General features: G+C 43.8%; 1 pseudogene; it reads right to left on the reverse strand.

The window, feature by feature from the left end:
* Positions 1–720: 720 nt before the first annotated feature.
* LOC104596302 (putative carboxylesterase 9 pseudogene) lies at positions 721–1,638 on the reverse strand (annotated as a pseudogene).
* Between the last annotated feature and the right edge of the window lie 4,508 nt (positions 1,639–6,146).

A 6,146-nucleotide genomic window follows, 5' to 3' on the forward strand; every position in this document is an offset into this window, starting at 1 on the left:
CCACATCAGCCTGGCCTGATATATACATACATTTTCGTCAAATTTTGGCATGGACTGATTGACCAATTTGAGCCCATCCAAGCTCAAGCACAATCCAAATGCATCAAATTTCAGTGCAGATTAGGCCCAGGTTAAAAGATCGGGTTTGATGTTGGACTTGGTCCAGGCTCCAGCCTTAGGCTCAATTCTTATTCTTAGGTTGGTCTTGGTCTGAATTCTGAACTTAAACTCCACCTAGGCCTCTCGACTTTGAAACCGGATCTGTTCCTCACATAGGGCACCTCATACCGCCCTCACATGCACATCCTACCATGCATTGGGAACATCATCAGTACTTATTATTCACAGGAGATATTCCCAATGCACGGTGAATGTGTCTGTGAGGCGCCCATGGCCATGTGTGTATAAAGTATTGGTAGCTAGACAAGTATGGCATTTGGCACAAGTTCCAATCTGATCCCAACACAGGGACAAGGTCCCAAGTCCCAAGTCCCAAGTCCCAACGGCCATTGGGAACATCATCTCCCGCGCGTATTCTTTTATTGGCGAGATGTTCCCAATGAACGGATACAATGACTGCTGGAATGTGCAATTATCCAATATCCAATTCGTTGGCAGAGTGGTTGACATTATATGATGAACAAATATGAATTGATTATTACAATGTAATAGTAAGTACTAGACAAGGCAAGACGGGCGTAAGGCAGCTAGCTAGCTTAGCTAGTCAGTTAAGAACTCTCTGAGCATGGAGAAAGTGATGGAAGCCCTTCTGAAGTCGACGAGATCAATCCCATGGAAACCAATCTCATCAAAATGAGCTTCAACTTGGACGCCATGTTTCAGTAACATCTCCACCAACTCCTTCTGTCTGTCGGTGCTAACATCCCCACCGAACCCCCTCACGAAGCATTTCCCCAACAATCTAATCTTATCAGTGGTGCACCCTTCCACCATGGGGTTACAGAACTCGTGGTCACGATCCGCTCCCACCGGCAATATCGACTTCCAGTACTGATCCGTCATGGACAGAGGCAATATCAGATCGTTGGCATATTGCAGCTCTGATCTTGTCCTCTTCACCCCACCAAACACAGGCTGGCTCAATATCAACCCACACAACTTCACTGGCTCAAGGTCTAGTCCCAACAAGTGCAGCATGGAGAAGTAAGCGATGTTGCCACCACTGCTCCACCCCACAATATAACACTGCGAGAAGTCACCCAATTCCCTCAACCACGGCTCACCATCGCTGTCCAATGCCTGTTTCCTAACCCACCGAATTGCAGCCTCCACGTCATAGAAGGCCGTCGGTAGCCGGTGATTTGGACCCAGTCGGTAATTCACATGGAGGACTAACGCAGGAAACGAGATGGCACCATGCTCGCAAATTTTGTCACTGAACATGGAGGATGAACCACTGAGGATGAGTCCGCCATGGAGGTAGAACGTAATGGGCATTCGGGTACTAGTCTCCGTCTTGCCATCACTACTACTACATGTTGATGTTGTGGTTGGTCTGAAGATGCGGATCGAGATGCCCTTCTCGGCATCGATGACTACATCTTTGACGAGCACAGTTGGTTCTGATTCCTCCACCACCACGGTCCAAGGGTTCTCACTCTCCACTTCCACTTCCATCGATCACCACTGCTCTATATACTATAGCTAGCTAGCTAGTAGCTACCCTTTCGCCGATTGCCTGTCTAGCACTGTCACTCACTCACGTCGCCATGGAGGGATATATAGAGTAAAACGCAGGGATGCACGCTCACCGGCCGGAGAGGGTGAGGGAAGGGAGAGGTAGTTCTACCCTCCACCATACAGTGGATGGCGAACCGTTTCCCCTTCTAAACAGGATGGATCCCTCTACATATATTTAAACTCTTAACTTGTCCCTATAAAAGGTTGACGTAGTACAGGATTCGTTAAATTTTTATGGACACAATCCATTAATTGGTTTAATACGACCGAATCGTTCTCCATTCTTTTCTCAATTTTAACCTAAAAATTAAGAGACTTTTCATTTTTCTATATATGGAGGGGCTGGCTCTTGCTCTTGGGCCTATGCCAAGCCACACTTTTGACCACCAATTAATTGTACACCCCCCCAAAGTAGAGTTGGGGTAGGTGCCGGTTCGGAATTCATGCCAATTTAGCGGACGGGCATTGATATATAGAGCGGAGGCATTTAATATTTTGAATGTTTATAGATTTGCTGTAGAATTCTGAAATCTGCATTGAGCTTGTCCATACTATTTCATTTATTAATTATTCGATCAGACCAATCCATCAAATTTAAAATACCAAAACTTGCTCTTACACCAAAACCTTTTAAGTCCAAAATATATCATCTCACTTGTTACAGAGTGTATACTCTTAGCTTCAATCAGAATGATGTATATTATGACATTTAATGTAAATGAATAAAGTACATATTTGATTCATGTTATTATGGTATGTTTTTGTGTAATACCCTTAAACTGGACACATATGAGACTCGTGTTAGTTTAGAATCTTCACAGTCGTTGGATAGATTTGGTGAGATTTATCCTGCCAAAGCTGACACTAGTGTGCCGCCAAGTTGGTTGGGGTGGCTTATCTCAACTGTCAGGGTGAGACCTGAGGTGCATGTAGTGTGGGTTTTCTTGAAACCCTGAACCGGACCAGAATTCCAGTATTGCCCTGGACCTTGGAGATAGATGGGCAAAACTAGAATGTTACACCTGACCCCTAGACTCAATTATGATACTACACTAAGTGTCGGATTGGGCTATCTTTGATATGCCAATTAGTGAAATCCTTAGAGGGGGTCAAAACCTGGGTATATTGGGACAGCCCAAGAATTCATCTGAGTGGGTGATCATAATGACAGGATTATCCCCTTTGTTGGACAAAGTGAATGATCAAGGATGCACTCTCCCTGATGGAAACCTAAACTATCGGTAGTCGATTTCAACCATTGAAATTTGTTTTGCAAAATATATATATATATATATATCTTGCTTAAGTCCTAGAAGTTTGCTTAAGTCCATATATGGATCTATTAAGTTTACATACCATGTGTTCCTAACCAGCAGCAATGAAGCCTTGCAGCTGCCGCATGTAGATATCTTCACTAAGATCTCCATTCAAAAACACGGTTTTGACATCCATCTACCAAATCTCGTAGTCATGGTATGCTACTATAGCTAGCAGGATCCTAATGAATTTAAGCATGGCCACAGGCGAAAAGGTTTCCTCATAGTTGATGCCTTCTTTCTGAATATACCCTTTCGCCACCAAACGAGCTTTGAAGGTCTCAACCTTGTCATCGGGGCCCTTCTTCCTCTTATAGATCCATTTGCAACCGATTGCTTTTACCTCAGAGGGCGGATCTACTAGAGTCCAGACTCCATTGGCCTCAATTGAGTCCATCTCAGCTCTCATGGCCTCCACCCACTTCTAGGAATCTATATCCAACATAATTTCCGCGTAAGTCATGGGATCCTCCTCACTAGTCAAGGCTTCCACCAAGTAACTATCCTAGTCATAACCATAACGGACTGGTGGCCGGGATACCTGGGTGGATTTTCTAGGTTGGTTACTACCTAGAACTTGTAGGACATCTCCCACTGCTCCTGAGCTCTCCTCATCAAGAACTATTTCCTGACGATGAGTGTCCAAGATATAATCCGTCTCTAAGAACTAGGCGTTTCGACTGCAAAACACTTTCTGCTCACTTGGGTCATAGAATAGATAACCCACCAAATCCTTTGGGTAGCCTACAAATAGGCAACGACTGGTCTTGGATTCCAACTTGTCCGCACTCGTTCTTTTAACGTGCGCAGGACATCCCCAAATCTTCAAGTGTCTGACACTTGGTTTTTTTCCGGTCCAAAGTTCGTATGGAGTTTTTGGAACCAATTTGGTTGGAACCCGATTCAGTACGTAGATTGCAGTCTCTAATGCATATCCCCAAAAGGATGTGGGTAACTCCGAGCGTGTGAGAACTGACTGGACCATGTCTAACAATGTCCTATTCCTTCTCTCTGAAACACCGTTAAGTTGCGGTGTTGCAGGAGGAGCTAGCTATGATATTATCCCGTTGGCCTTCAAATAGTCCCTGAATTCGTCAGAGAGATACTCGCCACCTCGATCTGATCGAAGGGCCTTAATTTCTCTCCCTAACTGTTTCTCGATTCACTGTCTGAACTCCTTGAATGTTTCAAAGGATTCAGACTTATGTCTCATTAGGTACACGAAACCATATTGTGAGAATCATCGGTGAAGGTGATGAAATACACGTGTTGGTTACGAGTCCTAACACTCAGGGGACCACATACATCAGTATGTATAAGGTCAAGCGTGCCTGTACATCTTTCAGGCTTACCGTTAAATGGTCATTTTGTCATCTTACCTCGGAGGCAAGTTTCACAAGGGGGAAGATCTTCTATGGTTTGAAAATCCAAAGGACCATCCTTTACCAGTCTTGTGATTTGGTCAACACCGATATGGCCAAGTCGGTAATGCCACAGGCACGTGGGACTAACTATATCACGAGTCCTTTTCTTGGGGATTTCGACCGACGTAGTTTCGGTTAAGTTAGTTTCTAGAGAAGGATGTAGAACATAGAGACCGTTCTCCAGTTCCCCACATGTGATGGATTTATTGTTCCTTTTAATAGTAATCATATTACTAAAACAGACAGTATATCCATCAGCACACAGTTTAGAAACAGAAATCATATTTCTTCTTAAGTTTTGTACATAAAGACAATCCTTAAGTACAAGTATTCCTTCTCTAAAGACTAATTCTACGGTTCCTATTGCCATAGCTGCAACACTTGCAGAAGTCCCCAAGTAAAGTGTCACTTCTCCTTCATTCAGCCTTTTGCTTACTTTGAACCCCTACAGTGAATTACACACATAAGTTGAAGCCCCGAAGTCAACACACCAGGACACAGAAGCAACTAACAGATTAGTTTCCATGACACAAGTTTCGAAAGTACCTTTCTTAGATTCCAGGTAGGCAGGACAGTTACTCTTCCAGTGGTCGGCCTGCTTGCAGAAGTGACAAGCATCAGATGTCTTGTCTTTCTTTTGTTTCTTAGATTTAGTGGCCTTTTTCTGGGGTTTTCTATGTTCCCTCCTCTTCTTGGCAGATTTGCCAGCTTCAACAAGCATGGTTATCGACTCATCCTTCCTAATCAGTTCCTCGGCTCGTTGCAACATATTGTTGAGCTCTTGAGCGCTAACTTTTAGCTTGTTCATATTATAATTCATTATGAACGGATTTAAGGACGGAGGCAAGGAGTTAAGAATGGCATCTATCTGTGTGACCAGATCTAGCCTAGACCCAAGGACCTCTAGCTCGTTTATGCAACCCATCATTCGGAGACAATAGTCATGAACTTGTTGCCCCTTGGTCATCTGTGCAGTCATGAACTTTTTTAGGACCTTTTGACGAGTAGAACGGTTCTTCTCTTCATACATAGTTTTTAGACTATCCAATATGTCCTTGGCTAGTTCGATCTGATCAAACTACCTCTGTATCGGATTATCTAAAGAGGCTATGATATAGCAATGGGCTAGGGAGTTTTTCTCCTCCCATTCTTGGTATTCCCTCCTACGGGCTTCCGAAACCCTGTCTCCAGGACGATCCGGTGCAGGATTCTTTGCCACTTTATCTAACTTTTCTGAAATCAGGACCAGCATAAGGTTTCTGTACCAGTCGGCATAGTTTGGACCCTTAAGTTTGTTGTCGTCAAGCAACTTAGCAAATTGTCCATTTGCCATTTTCTGGTAAAACAGCAAAGCGTTAGTCCACAACCTTAGTTTGATTCATGTTACCTACATAGATATGGCTTTTAATCTATGTTCCATTCCCATTTGTCCATCTATGAGATTTCCCTCCTATCTCAGTGATGGAGACAGTGAAATGTCTCTAGAAATGTGGGAAATCACATAGGTTGCGTGGAGCCAACTGTTTCAGCTACATATCCCCACCACCTTTCTGTGACAGATCATATTCACTCATCGTATGAGTTTCCCTTTGGCCTCTGCCAAACAAGGTTCATAGCCATTTTAGGGTAAACCTTTCTGTCCAGTGAGTGTTCACCCATCATATTTAGGTTACGCCAAGGTACCATGAGAGAGTTCCCATTTTCT

The sequence above is a fragment of the Nelumbo nucifera genome, chromosome 1 (genome assembly GCF_055504915.1).
Source record: "Nelumbo nucifera cultivar China Antique chromosome 1, China Antique-T2T, whole genome shotgun sequence".
NCBI classification, from domain to species: domain Eukaryota; kingdom Viridiplantae; phylum Streptophyta; class Magnoliopsida; order Proteales; family Nelumbonaceae; genus Nelumbo; species Nelumbo nucifera.